Source organism: Mustelus asterias, chromosome 3, assembly GCF_964213995.1.
Source record: "Mustelus asterias chromosome 3, sMusAst1.hap1.1, whole genome shotgun sequence".
NCBI lineage: Eukaryota > Metazoa > Chordata > Chondrichthyes > Carcharhiniformes > Triakidae > Mustelus > Mustelus asterias.
Genome location: NC_135803.1, coordinates 29,855,166 through 29,873,559, shown reverse-complemented (window position 1 = coordinate 29,873,559; position 18,394 = coordinate 29,855,166).

Sequence of the window (18,394 nt, the reverse complement as noted above, 5' to 3'; positions counted from 1 at the left end):
TCCCTCTCACTTGACTAAATCTCCATGCTGCCAGCAGAGATTATGGATGGAATTCACTTGTGTTCAGACTAGGGGTGGTGCCTTTCCGATAGGCCAGAATGACGGGATCCTGTGGGAGATTCTATGTTTGGAACCTCGTAAATTATGCACAGGTGATTCCCCCCACCCCCCCCCCCCCCCCCACCCCCCACCAAATCACCTGGCTGATTCATCATCTGTCAGCTTCGAAGGTCCTGCCGCCATATTTAAACACCAGTGGAGCACACTCCAATCACTCCAGCCCACCTATCTTCAGCAGACCATGCAGGATGTCAGCAACCCAGAGAGAAAGGACTAGAAGCCTTAAAAGGAAGTCTGTTTCTCAGTTCAACCACCCTTCCCCCAAGCCCATCTGGAGACTTTGTGCATCCCCTTCCAGTAAATGATCTGGGAGTCCATTGACCTCCTTGTTTGTGAAGTTTTTATGCAGCTTTGTCAGGGTCCAGCTTCCCTCCTCCGGATCTTCCCTCTCCCTTCCATTGCTTGACTTTTTCATCCACCTCCTAGCCCCTCTGCTTGCCAACATGAACCCTCGCCGTACCACCCAGCTCCTTGCACAGCCCACTTTCCACTTTGCCCCCTTGTCTTTGTTAGGCCACACCTCTGTCATCCTCCAGCCCACCTTGCACTCCATCCCAGTCGAACAATTTGTAAGCTGACTAAGAACCTAATCGGCTCCTTCCCTGGGCTATCATCAGGTCCTGGAGTGGCATTTGAAACTGGAGGCTTTTAGTTCAGAAGTAAGTGCGTTTCTAACAGACGCAACCCTTTACTTCCACAAACTGGCATGCACCAGAGATTCTGCTTTCCATGGACACACAGAAGTTGGGATGTGCCCAAATTGGTACTCATAGTTGCTTGCATGTGGTGTCCTCCTACTGAGCCAGCAAACATTAGCCAGGTTAGTGTTGGAAAACCCTGCAGACCTTCGACCCCAGTTCAATAAAGGTAAAGTTATTTGACTTAAGTTGAACCTGAAAGATTTGTTGGGGTCAGCACTGCTGCAGTTTGTTAGGAAGAAAAAATCCAAATTCCAGCACTGCTGCAGAAAATAATCTCGCCATACACTTCTTTGTTTGGTGATACAAATGCTGAAAGTGCATTCAGATATTTGAAGCATTCAATAAAATTTTAATTCCAAGGACCTAGCTGACTCAGACATCCTTGGCCCAACAATTTTCAGCTGCTTTATGAATGATGTTACCTCCATAATGAGGTCAGAAGTGGGAATGTTTGCTGATGATGGAACAGTGTTCAGCACCATTTGTGACTTCTCAGATACAGGAGTGCGTGCAGCAACAAGACCTAGACAAGGTTCAAGCTTGGGCTTATCACTGGCAAGCAACATTCACATCACACAAGTGCCAGACAAAGCCCAACTCCAACATAGAGAATCTGACCATCTCCCCTTCATATTAAATGGCATTACCATTACTGAATTCCCCATGATCAACATCTTGGGGGTGACCATATACCAGAAAATTAAGTGAACCAGCCATATAAATAATGTAGCCACAAAAACAGGTTTGAGGTTTGGATTCTGCAGCATGTTACTCACTTCCTGACTCCCCAAGGCTTGTTCACTACTTACAAGGCACCAGTTAGGGAGTGACAGAATACTTTCCATTTGCCTGGATGAATGCATCTCCAACTACACATGAGAAGCTCATCACCATCCAAGACAAGGCAACCTACTTGATTGACATCCCATCCAACATCTTAAACATTTAATCCTTCATCATCAATGCACAGTGGCAATGTAGTACAAGACGCACTACAGCAACACTCAACACTCATTTGACAGCATTTTCCAAGCCCATGACTTCTATCACCTATAAGGACAAGGGCAGCAAACACATTGCAACACCATCCACCTGCAAGTTTCCCTCAAGCCAGAAATCATTTTAACTCAGAACTACATTGCTGTTCCTTTACTGTTGCATCAAAACCTGAAACCCTCTTCTTAATAGCACAGTGGATGTACCTATACCTCATGGACAGTTCAGGAAAGTGGCCCATTACCACCGTCTCAAGGACAATTGGGGATGGGCATAAGACAATGTTGTCTTTCAAATGCTGGATAAGCATGTTTTTATTATGCCCCTTAATGGCTTCTGCTCCATAACTTTGTTTATTCAAGTTGTCATGCAGACTTTCCCCTGTAATATATTCATTTCGTCTCATTGAAGATTAGTTTTAATCAGCACAGCATTTACATTGTTTTCATTTTTTATTTGCTACTGATAAGTAAAAATGTTCTTCTCAATTTCACTTTCATAGAACATAGAACATAGAACAGTACAGCACAGAACAGGCCCTTCGGCCCACGATGTTGTGCCGAGCTTTATCTGAAACCAAGATCAAGCTATCCCACTCCCTATCATCCTGGTGTGCTCCATGTGCCTATCCAATAACCGCTTAAATGTTTCTAAAGTGTCTGACTCCACTATCACTGCAGGCAGTCCATTCCACACCCCAACCACTCTCTGCGTAAAGAACCTACCTCTGATATCCGTCCTGTATCTCCCACCACGAACCCTATAGTTATGCCCCCTTGTAATAGCTCCATCCACCCGAGGAAATAGCCTTTCTATCCATTTTAAAAGTTAAATAGTGTTCAGTAACATCAGAAACATCGTTATATTGTTTTGGCAGCAGTGTCTCAGTACAAGTGGATGATCTTTGGAATTCTCCACCCCAGAGAAGAAGGTGTAATTGGTGTTATCAGCAAGTTTGCGGATGACACGAAGATGGCTGGACTTGCAGATAGCGATAAGCATTGTCGGGCAATACAGCAAGATATAGATAGGCTGGAAAATTAGGCGGAGAGGTGGCAGATGGAATTTAATCCAGATAAATGCAAAGTGATGCATTTTGGAAGAAATAATGTAGGGAGGAGTTATACAATAAATGGCAGAGCCATCAAGAGTATAGAAACACAGAGGGACCTAGGCGTGCAAGTCCACAAATCCTTGAAGGTGGTAGCACAGGTGGAGAAGGTGGTGAAGAAGGCATATGGTATGCTTGCCTTTATAGGACGAGGTATAGAGTATAAAAGCTGGAGTCTGATGATGCAGCTGTATAGAACGCTGGTTAGGCCACATTTGGAGTACTGTGTCCAGTTCTGGTTGCCGCGCTACCAGAAGGACATGGAGGCGTTAGAGAGAGTGCAGAGAAGGTTTACCAGGATGTTGCCTGGTATGGAGGGTCTTAGCTATCATCATAGAATCATAGAAACCCTACAGTACAGAAAGAGGCCATTCGGCCCATCGAGTCTGCACCGGCCACAATCCCACCCAGGCCCCACCCCCATATCCCTACACATTTTACCCGCTAATCCCTCTAATCTACGCCTCCCAGGACACTAAGGGGCAATTTTAGCATGGCCAATCAACCTAACCCGCACATCTTTGGACTGTGGGAGGAAACTGGAGCACCCGGAGGAAACCCACGCAGACACGAGGAGAATGTGCAAACTCCACACAGACAGTGACCCAAGCCGGGAATCGAACCCAGGCCCCTGGAGCTGTGAAGCAACAGTGCTAACCACTGTGCTACCGTGCCGCCCCACTCGTCAGTAAACTAAAAGCTTTTCCCCTCCCCAATCACGGTCAAGAAAGTGGGCACCATAATATCTTCAGCTACTTTGTTTGTCTGCGCAAAATAATCAAAGCGCTCGGTACAAGAGCTCCTGCGCAAGGATGACATGCAAATTCGTGAAGCATTCCATATTTTTACCGCAGGGGTTGGGGTGCGTTATCGACCCTAATAATCACATTTTAATTTGATGTTTTTAAGTTTCCTTTGTACTTTGATTTCTGTTCGGGCTGTTCCCCCTCCTTTTTGGGGAGCTGCCCCTTTTACTTTGTCCTGACTTAATCTGAGTTTGTTTATTTGGTTTGACCTAAAAAAAAGAGCTCCATTGCTACACATTTTCATCAAAAGGTATCACGATGCTAAAAACTCCCACCATTTTTTCACTTGAGCAGGTTTTCCGTATGCACGTTTCGTACCTGTGTTTCCAGCAGCTATCTCGATTTTCTTACACACAAGCTTCAGCCTCTTATTTATCATAGGCAGCTCTATAATCTGCTTGTAGAGTATAATTTACTCATGTCCACCAAGCCCGTCAGTCTCTGCAGCAAGTGTCAATGTTTTCCTTTTTTATTACATTTCCTCGGTTAATTTCTTCTTTCCAGGTGGCTAGCAAGCTCACGTCCATAGTCCTGGTTGCCAGTTTTTGTTGTGTATTGGAGACATAATACGCAGGACAGACTTTAGTTAAAAATAAATGGAACTTTGTGTGATCTCTCCATGGCTCCTTCTCTCTCTGTTTCCCACACTAGGTCTATTACATCATTTGCGATGCATAGATTAATACTGCATAGCTCTACGTGAGCCAATAGGAATAAATGCAAATATATAATAGATGGTGACCAGCCTTTCCATAACAGTAACATTCTCGGCTGCTTGCTATCTTGTGTGCTTGCTCAGCTGTCATGTTAGACAGTCGAGTTGATGCGTTTAGCTGCAATGCTTCTTTTGCAGCCAGCTCCATGGAGGTTGCAATCTCCTTGGATTTCTGCAAGCTGATGATGGCCTCCGTCAGGAGGCATTTCTGGATGACTTCACAACTAAGGCCACAGACCAATCTGTCACGGAGGATATCATTCAATATTTCATTGAATTGACAATGCTCAGTGAGCTTTTTAAGCACCGAAACATGCTATGCAATTGTTTCTCCCTCTTCTTGGTTCCTTTGAGAAGGTGGTGAGGAAGGCATATGGCATGTTTCCCTTTATAGGACGGGGCATAGAGTATAAAAGTTGGGGTCTGATGTTGCAGATGTACAGAACGTTGGTTCGGCCGCATTTGGAATACTGCGTCCAGTTCTGGTCGCCACACTACCAGAAGGACGTGGAGGCTTTAGAGAGAGTGTAGAGGAGGTTTACCAGGATGTTGCCTGGTATGGAGGGGCTTAGTTATGAGGAGAGATTGGGTAAACTGGGGTTGTTCTCCCTGGAAAGACGGAGGATGAGGGGAGACTTAATAGAGGTGTATAAATTTATGAAAGGCATAGATAGGGTGAACGGTGGGAAGCTTTTTCCCAGATCCGAAGTGACGTTCACGAGGGGTCACGGGCTCAAGGTGAGAGGGGCGAAGTATAACTCAGATATTAGAGGGATGTTTTTTACACAGAGGGTGGTGGGGGCCTGGAATGCGCTGCCAAGTAGGGTGGTGGAGGCAGGCATGCTGACATCGTTTAAGACTTACCTGGATAGTCACATGAGCAGCCTGGGAATGGAGGGATACAAACGATTGGTCTAGTTGGACCAAGGAGCGGCACAGGCTTGGAGGGCCGAAGGGCCTGTTTCCTGTGCTGTACTGTTCTTTGTTCTTTGTTCTTTATTATTCCAAACTTTGTGACATTTTATGATGGTGAAACTGGCAACGTGTCACATTTAAAATGTCTGTATGAAGATGACAACCTCCAACTCCCAAAGTAACCTACCCTGTACTCGTTGATCTCGGGACATCCAGTAAATAATTCCCTGACAGTTCTCCCTGATGCTCTCTGTTTTAGAAAGAAGATGAACTCGGTTTTTGTTATAACTAAATTCTTCCACTGATGGTGCCGTGGACAAACGGGACTTTTTAATACTTTCCAACAGATTTCCCTCACTTGAGGGAGCGACCTTAGTCTGCTGTTCAACTTTCCTCTTTTTACTGTTGCTAAGTTTGGACAACTCTCCCTCATCCAATCCTGGAGTGATCTCTTTCACTTTTCTTCTTCTTTCCTTAGCATGGAGATTCAATGCTTTTTTCTGAATGGAGTCATTATGACTCGGTTCCTTTCTCAATCCCTTTCTAGATGGTTTCATGCTGTTGGAGGAGCTGGAAAATGCTGTTGCCTTTTTATTTGATTTCTCTTCAATTTTCTTGTTGTAGTCAGAACCTACAGCATCACATCCAGACTTCCTGTTGGCCTGTTTCCTGTTCTTCGACATGTAGCTTCTGTGTTTAGCACTCTGCAGACAAGTTGAAGGCCTGAAGAAACAGATTACAGAATGTCCATGGCAAAATGATTGGCAAACGCTGATGAATAATCTGTAAACAGAATAAAGTTAATGGGTGTCCATGGTTTTTACCATTTTATATTTACTCATACTGCAGGGCTCCCACATCTGATCATAGAATCCTACAGCGCAGAAGGAGGCCATTGAGCCCATCGGCTATGCACCAACCACAATGCCACTTAGGCCCTATCCCCATAACCCCATGAACTAAGGGGGAATTTAACATGGCTAATCCACCTATTGCGCACATCTTTGGACTGTAGGAGGACACCGGAGCACCGGAGGAAACCCACGCAGACACGGGGAGAATATGCAAACTCCACACAGACAGCGACCCAAACCGGGAATCGAACCCGGGTCCCTGGCGCCGTGAAGCAGCAGTGCTAACCACTGTGTCACTGTGCCGCCCCCAACGGTGAGTTACTTATCAAAATATTCCTATAAAGCTTTGAACATCTTATACATTTTGCTGCGTATATAAAATTAAGCTAAATCAAAAAATTGTACCAACTATGTTAAATACCAAAAATGCTCTGGGAGTGTTTATTATGAGCTTTATTTGCAATTAATTTATATTAGAATAATCAAATGCAAACAACTGAAAATGAAGCAAAAATAAAGTTGTTAAACTTGCGGATTGTCCACTACAGGGATAGTTGTAATATACCGATAAACTGGCTGCCTCTCCTGAGCCAAGGAAAAGCTGGTCGCATTGAAAAAAAATTGAAATATTTTCTCTAATTCTAGTTCAGTACCTGTTTCTTTAAATCTAGCACTTTAAAAGCTGTCAGAAGTTTCCTTGTACTAAGCCTAGTTTTTGCAAGTTTCACTGGTTACAGGTTTAAATCAAATACTAAATATTTTTGCTGGATTCAGTTTGCAATGACATCTTCTTTTATGGGCGAGATATTCAAAACTTGATCAGTCTCCAGGCTACATCCTTGCGATAGAAAAGACCGACTCAGGCTGAATAGGAGGTGGGATTCAGTTTGAAAATCTCAGCGAGAAATACTGGTCAATGTAAGAATCTGCAACCACCGCTTGTAAATCTCCACACTGTGGGCAGGACTCCTAAACTGCATGGTATACAGGTCACTCATGAATATAAGGAAAGAAATTCATTCAGTATCAGATTTAGGTCAATTCTCCAGAGACAGGCAGCACTGCTCCCTTCATAGTTCACATAGGTTTCATCATTCATATGGGGAGATGGTGGCACAATGATAATGTCACTGATCCAGCAATCACAATAATGGCGACCATGAAACTATCATCAATTGTCATGAAGATCCATCTGGTTCACTAATGTCTTTTAAGGAAGGAAATCTTGCCATCCTTACTGAGTCTGACTGACATTTGTTCTCCAGATCCAAAGCAATGTAGTTGATTCTTAACTGTCCCCTGAAATGTTCAGCTTGAGGGCAATAAGGAATGGGTAACAAATGCCAACGTTCCGTGAAAGAGTAAAGAAAAAAGATATCAATGGAGATCTGTGCAGGCCGCAGTATGGTCTGCCCTAGGGAATCGAAGTAACCTCTGTAGCACCGTTACAGGAGTGGATTGCTCTCCTGTAGAAACTGGAGTTGACCATTCAGCCCCTTCAGCCTGTTCTACCGTTCAATTAGATCACAGCTGATTTATTTCCTAAATCTATTTACTGCCTTTGATTTTGTAACCCTTAATATCAGTGCCCAATAAAAATCTATTCATCTCCGTCTGAATTTTTCAATTGACCAGCTTTTGGGGGTAGAATTTTTGAGATTTCCGTTCCCCTTTCTGACATCATCCCTGATCAACCTCGCTATAATTTGAGCCAATTCCCACCAGAGAAATATATCTCCTCTATCAATTCCTCTAATTGCCTTAAATACCTCAGACAGAACTCCCTGGTCTACTCTACTCAAAGAATTACACGCCTAGTCTAGGTAAACACCTATTTCAACTATCTATTACGATTTTTGTCTGAAAAGAAACTCCATAACCTGCTGCATTCTTGCTGATCATGAAAGACATTGCAAAAATCAGGCTTTTCATTTTATCCAAAGCAAACTATTAAAATGTTTAAAGTTTAATTTAGTAGCCACAAGTAAGCTTACATTAAAACTGCAATTAAGTTATTGTGAAAGTACGCTAGTCACGAAACTCTGGTGCCTGTTCGGGTACACCGAGGGAGAATTTATCTTGGCCAATGCACCTAACCAGCACGTCTTTTAGACTGCGGGAGGAAACCAGAGCACCCGGAGGAAACCCACACAGACACGGGGAGAACGTGCAGATTCCGCACAGTGACCCAAGCCGGGAATTGAACCCGGATCTCCAGTGCTGTGAGGCAGCAGACCTTCTCAGAATTGCAGTTAGATTATTGCTTTACTGGGCTGCTATTGGTAATCTCTGATCTCCGATTATCAGGTTTGGTCAATATAATCATTATCTATACCAGAATAAACATGCTCTTTGCCTTTGGCTGGCCTTCCCTGTTTCTTACCTGCCCAGGTTCATGCACACTCACTGCCCTGTTGTACGTGGCAGCCCAGCTGCAGTCTCTTTGTTCAAAGTTGCTCTTATACAAGATTCAGCTTTGAAACATTATGTAACTTTCTCAATGTAACACAATACCACTGGGCATGCGCACCCGCCCCTCAGCGGAAGGAAATGGCTGTGGCGTTTAGAGTGAGAGCCACATTTTTATCTTAAAGCACGCGTGCGAAATGCTGCTATTGACATTAACCAAATATTTTAAATGATAAATGTCTCAATGGTTTAAGGGATGAAAGCAGCATTCCAAAATAATGATGACTGAGAAAGGCCATTCAGTCCATCTTTGTTCCTCAGACACGCCCAGCGTTCTCCAGCTTCGAGCCCCTCACTCTGGGGGCTGCACACTCCGGCTGCTTTTCCCACACAAAAGGTTCAGTTCATGGACAGAGCTCCGGTCTTTCACGCCCCAGTCCCCGCCAGCAAGAGCGGAGAATCTGGCGCTCAGCCAAATCTCCGTCCCCTGCAGCGGGAGCGGAGAACCTCCGGCGAGGCCGGAGATACCGCCCCACAGCGCTTTCCGTGTCCTTGCTGAGAAACAGCTGGTTAGTGCAGCAGCACCTGAAGAAACTTCAGCTTACCCTTTAACAAAGCCTGTGCCTTCAGTGCAAACTGCACTTTATTCTTATCCAGTGCAGCTTGGAAAACAGCTTTATATCCACTGTCATGTTTTAAGTTTAAAGGATGTTTTCCCAAAGTTAGTAAGAAGTTTAACAACACCAGGTTAAAGTCCAACAGGTTTATTTGGTAGCAAAAGCCACACAAGCTTTCGGAGCTCCAAGCCCCTTCTTCAGGTGAGTGGGAATTCTGTTCACAAACAGAGCTTATAAAGACACAGACTCAATTTACATGAATAATGGTTGGAATGCGAATACTTACAACTAATCAAGTCTTTAAGAAACAAAACAACGTGAGTGGAGAGAGCATCAAGACAGGCTAAGTTATCCATGAGCTATCTATTTGTATGTGTGTGTGTATTTTCTTACCTCTGTGGTGAGAAATTCTATTTGAAAAAAACGAAAGCAAAAGCCTTTTAACTTTACCTTACCCACTCACCTGATAAAGCAGCAGCACAACACATGTCAGGGGGACTTATTTTACACAGAAGGTGGTGGGGGCCTAGAATGCACTGCCAAGCAAAATGATTGAGGCAGACACACTGGGAACGTTTAAGACTTATCTAGATAGCCACATAAACAGACTGGGAATAGAGGGATACAAACGAATGGTCTAGTTGGGCACATGAGCGGCACAGGCTTGGAGGGCCGAAGGGCCTGTTCCTGTTCTGTTTTGTTCTTTGTTCACTCCAAAAGCTCGTGATTCCAAATAGACCTGTTGGAATTTAACCTGGTGTAGTGAGACTTCGTACTCTGCCCACTCCAGTCCAACGCTGCATCTCCGCATCACAACTTTAAAAAGGAGAGGTTAGTTTATTTCACTCTTATCGCTCTCGGAGCTACCTAAGTATAAGTTCCTAACATATACGCACACAAAGATTAGTTAACAATGAAGATAAAACCGTATCTATAAACTTAAATCCAGTTTAATCCATATTCGCTGTAGACTTGATATGTTTAGAAATTGACCCGAAGGTCCAGAGGTTGTATGGTTGACTCTGCAGTTGTGATGGTTTCCACTGTTGAATTGCCGGTGGTTGCTTCAACAGGTGAGTTTGGTAGGTGGAATCAGGGTTTACAAGGAGGGAAAATTCTTTTCGTCGCCAGCAGTGGTGATTTTAGTGATCCAGTACAGCAAACCATTCGCTGTTTGGGATCTTCCTCTCTCTCTCTGGACTGAATCTTAAGATGGATCTCCAAGGTGGATCTTATCAGTTTTTTTTGAATAAGTCTGAAGCAAAGATGGCCGCTGTCATGCTGCGTCAGATAGGATTACATAGCATATACAAAACATAAACTGGCCATTTGGCCTTCCAGTCCAAATTGGTGTTTATGCTCCACCCAAGCCTCCCATCTTTCCTATTCTAAATCTACCATTATAATCATCTGGTCAGACTGGGTGCATGGTTAGAAACATACAAAGATAGAAAATAGAAGCAGGAATAGGCCATTCGAACTTCACCATTCATTTTGATCATGGCTGATCATCAAATTCAATATCCTGATCCCGCCTTCCCCCCATATCCCTTGACCTCTTTATTCCCAAGAGCGATATCCAATTTATTTTTCTTAAAATCATAGAATTCCTACAGTGCAGAAGGAGGCCATTCAGCCCATCGAGTCTGCACCGACCACAATCCCACCCAGGCTCTATTCTCATAACTCCATACATTTACCTTGCTAATCCCCCTGACACTAGGGTCAATTTAGCATGGCCAATCAACCTAACCCGCACACCTTTGGACTGTGGGAGGAAACCGAAGCACCCGGAGGAAATTCTCGCAGACACAGGGAGAGCCTGCAAACTCCACATAGACAGTGACTCGAGGCAGAGATTTGAACCCGGGTCCCTGGCGCTTTGAGGCAGCAGTGCAAACCACTGTGCCACCGTGCCGCCCTATTCACACAACATTTTCACCTCAACCACTTTCTGTGGTAGTGAATTCCACACATTCACCACTCTCTGGGTGAAGAAATTTCTCCTCACCTCAGTCCTAAAAGGTTTACCCCTTACCCTCAAACTATTTTTGAAATCAGCATCTATAATATTGAATTCCATTTACAGATACATGGAGAAATAGATCTTTCTTCAAGAGAAAGGCATTTTTGGCCAACATGAAGCATTACATTTTTATTGCAGACAGGCAAACAACTTCATTGTAGATGGGTTTGCTGTCCCAGACATCAGCATCCCTGGGTATGCCCTGTTCCACTGGCAGGATAGGCCTGGCAGAGATGGTGGCACAGTGGTATGCAGTTGGGCAGGAGATGCCCTGGGAGTCCACAACACTGACTGTGAACTCCGTGAGGTCTCATGACATCTGGTCAATAGTGGTCAAGGAAACCTCCTGCTGAGAAACCTCCTGACCCCAGCTGATAAATTAGTGTTCCTCCATGTTGAACAGCATTTGGAGGAAACACTGAGGGTGCTTTGTTTCACAGAGACTGATTTGAACCAATTGTTGCCTAGCTTTCATTTGTGTGACCAATTACAAAAGATGTCATTTAGCCATCTACGTTTACCCAAGCCATGTGAAACTCTCAAACAATTGGCTTTCGATGCTTTGTCCCGAGTATAGGGAGTCACATTCTAACGTCAAGGAATGAAAACATAGCGGCCTTGTCTGGGATTCAAAACGCCATTCCTTCTCACAATCTTCTGGGAGCTGTCTTATTTCCCTGTTCCCATGAAGCAGGCTTTCTGTTTGCACATTTTTCTAGATTTCTGCTGCTCTCCACCATTTGACCACATGGGAATCTCTTCTCATACTTTCGGCTCACAGAAGAGCCCATGAGGCTGATTTAAACCAATCATCTGTACGACCAATTACAAAAGATGTCATTGAGTCATCTGTGCCCATCCAAGCCACATGAAACTCTCAAACAATTGGCTTCCAATGCTCTGTCCCGAGTATAGGGAGTCATATTCCAATTTCGACCAGTGAAAACAGTGGTTTTGAAACCCAAATGTTTTGTCGAGGATTGAAGGCACTATTCGCCCTCACAATCCTCTGGGAGCTGTTTTCTCTCCCTGTTTCCACATAGCTGGCTTTCTGTTTTCACATTTTTCTAGATTTCTGCTGATGCCTAGCATTTGACCATTTTGTCTCCTTTACATCTTTTGGATTGATAAAATATTTAGTCAATAACGGGCCAAATACAATTTCCCATCTTGATTGACCTGTCAATCATCCTTACCCAGAAGATAATCACAACAGGAATAAAATGGTGATCAAAAAGCACAATACTGCAGATGCTGGAATTCTGAAATAAAAACAGAAAATGCTGGAAATACTCAGCAGGTCAGGCAGCACCTGTGGAGAGAGAAACTTTCAGAATAATCACCTTTCATCAAAACTTGGAAAAGTTAGAGGTGTAATAGGTTTTGAATAAAGAGTGTGTGGGACAAGGAGAAAGGAAGGTCTGTTTGACATGAAATAGAAATGTAAATCATGACTACAACCTGTCATTGTAAATCCAGTGAGGCCCTACAGCAGTGGTTCCCAAATTTTTTTCACTGGGCCGCACTTTTGGAATAAAAATTTGCTCGCGCCACACTGAATTTTTTATTGATAAGAAATACATTCAAAAACAAAAAAACCCAACTCCTAGCAGTACTTGATTCATAACATAGAACACAACTACTTTATAATATGATCATGGGACATCCAGAAAGTATAAAACAATGCAGCTACATAAAAACATGATTCATTCCCAAAATATACTTCTAGACGAGCCCCTTACATATGTAACCTTAAGTAAGTATACAAACTCAATGAGAGGTGTGAGCTTGTTTTTGTCGGGTAATCTCATTTATATTAGGTCTAATTTGAGACAAACAAATTCTCATCTCCTCATCAACACAAAGAAACCTTTCTCTTTTCTGGTCTTTGATATTCGTCAGAGCTGAAAATCCCTGTTCACAACAATATGTCGTGGAGAACTGTAGAAGAATAGCTAATGCTCTTGAAGAGATGCGTGGATACTGTTTCTGGTTGTATGTCCAAAAAGAGTCCAGTGACATTCTCCCGTATTTCATTTTCAAGGTGCGATCACTCGAAATGCAGGCCATTTCCTCCTCATCCAATGTCAGACCTGAACAGCTGGAATTTGCAAAGGTCTAACCCAGTTGAATTTTTCTGTAGACAATGATGGGAAGTAATGATCAATCTTTTCTACCAGAGTTGCAAGATGTTCCTGTATGAGGCCGTACAATTCATTGCTCGTTTTAAAACTTTTTACCAGTGGGAACATTTTGAGGTTATGTTGCATCGCTCTTCTGAGCCAGAGCTGAAGCTTTTTTTTGAATGCAGTTAGTTTGTCTGTAGTTGTGAGGATATTGTCATCGCGGCCTTGCATACTGGCATTGAGCACATTCAACCGGGAAAAGGTATCGGCCAAATATGCCAGCTTTGCACACCAGTCATTGACATCCAGTTGGTGGTACAATGGGTTCCCTTCTTGTTCCAAAAATTCTCTTAATTCGTTCTTCAGTTCCAACACCTGATTTAAAACTTTTCCGCGGGACATCCAGCGAACCTCCGAGTGTAGAATTAGGCATTGATGTTTTGATTCCATGTCTTTGCAGAGTTGAACAAATAACTGCACCTTTAGTGGTTTTGCTTTGATGAAGTTCACAATGCGCACAGTCTGATCCAGAACCAACTTCAAATCAGCTACAAGGGTCTTGGTGATTAATGCCTCTCTGTGTAAAAAACAGTGAGTTGATATTACATCTGGATTTTTCTGTTTGATGAGTGCCGCCAAGCCTCTCACATTCCCTATCATACATGGCGCTCCATCTGTACAAATTCCAATACAAGAATCCCATGAAATCTCAACTTTTTCCAATTACTCAGACAAGGTTTGGAAAATATCTTGTCCTCTGATATGTTTTTCAAGTTCCTTGCAAAATAGAAACTGTGTGATTATTTCGTCATTGTGAATGAATCTGATATAGGCAAGCAACTGTGCTTTTCCACTAATGTCGGTCGATTCATCAACTTGAATGGCAAATTTAGAATTCTTCATACTTTTGGAAACATGCTTCTCAACGTTAGCTGACATATCAACTATTCTTCTGCGAATTGTATTATCAGACAAAGGAATTTCCAGAACTTCTCGCTCAGCCTCATCACCAAACAAAGTTTTCACAATCAAGCTACAGGCAGGCTGAATCAATTTTTCAGCTATTGTATGTGGTTTTGTCTGTTGTGCAATCAATTCAGCCACTTGGTAAGATACAATCTGCATCTTATCTGAGACTGTCATTCGTTTTTCGAAATATGATCGTTGGCATTTCTGCTGTTCCAAAAGCCTTTCAAAGTATTGAACATCCTTTACCCGATTTCCATGTTTTGACAACAGATGTCTTTTCATCTTGCTTGGGACCATATTGGAATTGGAAAGCTTCTCACCACAGATCAAACACATAGGCCGAGGTACGTTTTCATCTCCAGTCCATGTGAAACCGAGACTCCGATAGCTATCCATATACTGTCGACAAACTTTCTTTTTTGGACGTTTGCTTGGGCCTGCTACTGGTGTAGAATTAAACGACTCTTCTTCAGCACTCTGTTCGAACGGCAATTCTGGATCACAACGTGGACTCGGATCGTCCTCAGCATCATTTGACGCTCTTGCTCTCACTTTGGAAAAATATCTATCCATGGTTAAATGTTTCTTTGAGTGTCCCTGAATCTTCCCGCCACACTTGCCATCCTCTCTCGCCGCACCAGTGTGGCGCGCCGCACCCTTTGGGAACCACTGCCCTACAGAATGCCATGTACTGTATTGAAAGAAATGGAACTATATTGTATAACATCACATTTGAACTATGTGATGTCACTTTACAAGTTTTATGAATAAAGTATATTTTTTGAGAAAGAGTCTGGAGGCCCAGACCTGCAAATGCCCAGGTACAGATTGTTGAACCTGAACTGTTGGAGCTGACTTGCTGGCATCATGGTGGGTATTATTTGAGGTTGGCAAGGAACATCTGGAATGTTATGAATGCACCTTTGGGTTCCGTGCAAAATGTGGTTTGTGATCCATATATTTTGCTTGACAATGATTACCTATAGAATAGAATCTACACTGAGTGTTGTGTTAAATCTGGCTCATACATCTGTGAAATTAGGCATTGTAAAAATTGGTGCCAAAATGATAAGCTAAAGCGGTGAATGACACTGAACAATTCATGAGACAAATGCTGACTTAGCCAATGATGCCCACATCACGCAAAAGAATAAAAAAAATCCTCTTCTTGAGTTTTCTGCCTGAGCAGAACTGACCCACAGCACTGCAATCTCCATCGCGGATAGAACAAGGAGGCAGGTCCCGAGTCCACCCCAGCCAGAATAAACATCAAACTCCATGCTGCTGGCACCAGTCTACACCAGCTCTCCAGGCAATTAGCCCTCCCAAAGAGTCAGAGTTGCCACAGTCAACATACACTTTAACATGCATGTTGTAGCCTAGAGCTAGGGATAGTGATAGTAGAAGCTTCAATTTCTTTCCATCACATGGCTGACCAGGAATCTCACTTGCTCTTGCCACCAGCCATTGGCGAATGTTGGAAGGGCTTACAAGTTGGCACTCAACCTGTTTAGCCACATTATGGACACACCTTCCATGGCCATCGAGTCCTGGAGTGGGACTTGAACCAGGAGATTCTGGACTAGACATAGGGATGCTACCCAATGCATGACAAGACCACACTGAGCAATTATAAAGAGGCTTAAACCCTCTAGCTAATTCAGAATTTAAGCAGTATAACAACTTCAAAAAAAACCTATCATACATCACAATCTTTTATAATATCGGAATAGCCAAGTTTTTGATAAATCTGAAGTTCAGTGGAGATCTGTTTTAGACCAGTTAGACTCTTTTGTCACACAGTCAACATTAAATGGTTCTTTTTCAATGTTTGCCTGACACTACTAGCACAGGCGCCATCACGAGCAACCTGAACACAGTGGAGAGATTAGGATAAAGAGCTTTCTCTAAATATGACCAAGTGATGTTGTAGATGATTTACTGGAAAAGTGTCTGCATGGGTTTCCAGTGCCGTACTGGATGGATCGGTATCACCCATTGTAAACAGAGTGGTGCGGTGGCATGGTGGTTAGAACTGCTGCCTCACAGCGCCCAGGGATCTCGGTTCGATTCCCAGCTTGGATCACTGTCTGTGTGGAATGTGCACGTTTTCCCCATGTCTGCATGGTTTTCCTCTGGTTTTCTCCCGCAGTCTGAGAGACATGCTGGTCAGATGCATTGGCCATGCTAAATTTTCCCTCGGTGTACCCGAGCAAGTGCCAGAGTGTGGTAACTAGGGGATTTTCACAGTAACTTCATTGCAGTGTTAATGTAAGCCTACTTGTGACACTAATAAATGAACTTTAAACTTAAACGTGAGATTATTGAATCACTTTTCTAGCGTTCCTATTTTCATAGATTTCTTCTTCGCTTCAGTGGTATTGATCAAACCAAAGAGAGAAACAATCGACAAAATTAAACTGTTTGGTGCGTCTGGGCAAGGACATGTCAACTATAAGAAGAAAGAAATCTCTTCAGAAGCTGCCTCGGAATGTTTTTGCATGGTTAACCTGCATCTTTATGAAAAAGTTATCACTCCTAAGGGACCATAATGCTATTGATTCTGCTATTTTACAAACATCAGTATCTACAGAAGGAAAATCCCTTTTCCCACCTACTTTTGGTGGGAAATTAAGGTGACCTCTTTGATGTCCTGACAGAGAGGAGCATGTTTGCATAATAATCAGGTTGCCGCCCACAATGAGCGGAATCCCGTTTTTTGGCTTCTGGAACCCACTGCAACTGTCCCTCCATCCCATGGGGTGACCCGGGGCCATCGAACACCCCAAGGAAGGAGGAAGTGCTGGTGCCCACCTCGGAGCCTCCGACAAGGGACACTTTGGCAGTCTCCAGCCCTTCCAAACCTACCCCTCTCTCCTGGGCAGCAGGCGGAGAGAGGGGTAGGTTTGGAAGGGCTGGAGACTGCCAAAGTGTCCCTTGTCGGAGGCTCCGAGGTGGGCACCAGCACTTCCTCCTTCCTTGGGGTGTTCGATGGCCCCGGGTCACCCCATGGGATGGAGGGACAGTTGCAGTGGGTTCCAGAAGCCGCAATACCATCTGGCGATGCCAGTCCTGAAGGCCCGCCAGTGCCTGAGCTTTGCTTGCAATACCGTCAGCCAAGGTCCGGTGTGACTGGGCCAAGCTCTGGTGCATCGTTGCAATGGGCCCTGCTGTCCTGCGCCTCAGCCATGGGTACCTTCAGCTTTAAAGTTTATTTTATTAGTGTCACAAGTAGATTACATTAACACTGCAATGAAGTGTGAGCCAAGCCTTGGACGTCATGATAACCAAGCGCTTCTCCTCAAAGGCGATAAGGACTTGTAGCTCGTGCATGCCCCACCCATCTTCCCACACTCCCCCTTACTGTGTGCTATCATGTCCTATGGGGCAAGAAACTTAAATGAATATTTAAATATGCTAATCTGGCTCCCACCTCACTGGGCAGAAACCAGATTACGTTCGGGTGTGGGGGCTGGGAGAATCCCAAAGGGGGATCCCACTAGTGCTAGAAGCACTAGTTACCTCCACCACAATTCTCTGACCCCTCGCGGTCCCAATGTGATCTGCACCAGGCTAAACACAGCTGGAAAATTGCCCCGTCTTGTGTTTAGCCATTTTGACTACTGCTGTCAACAGAGGAGTTAATCCATCTAATTTATGTCAATGATACATAAGAGATAAAACCTAAGAAGTAGGACCAGGAGTAGACCATATAGTCTGCTGAGCCTGCTCTGCCTTTCAATATGATTATGGTGATCGTCATCTTCAACTCTACTTTCTCACCTCCTCACCATATCTTTTGATTCCCTGAGACACCAAAGATCTGTCTATGTTAGTTTTGGATATATTCAATGTTGCTGCATCCACAACCCTCTGGGAGAATTCCAAAGGTTGTCCATATATACTGAGACTGCTGCCAACACAGTGGGCCAGATTCTCCAACCTCGCCTGTGGAATTCGCCAATTCCGCTGCTCAAAATTCTCCTTTCTCATTGGCAGCTGGGGCGGGACGTGCCAGACTGGAGAACC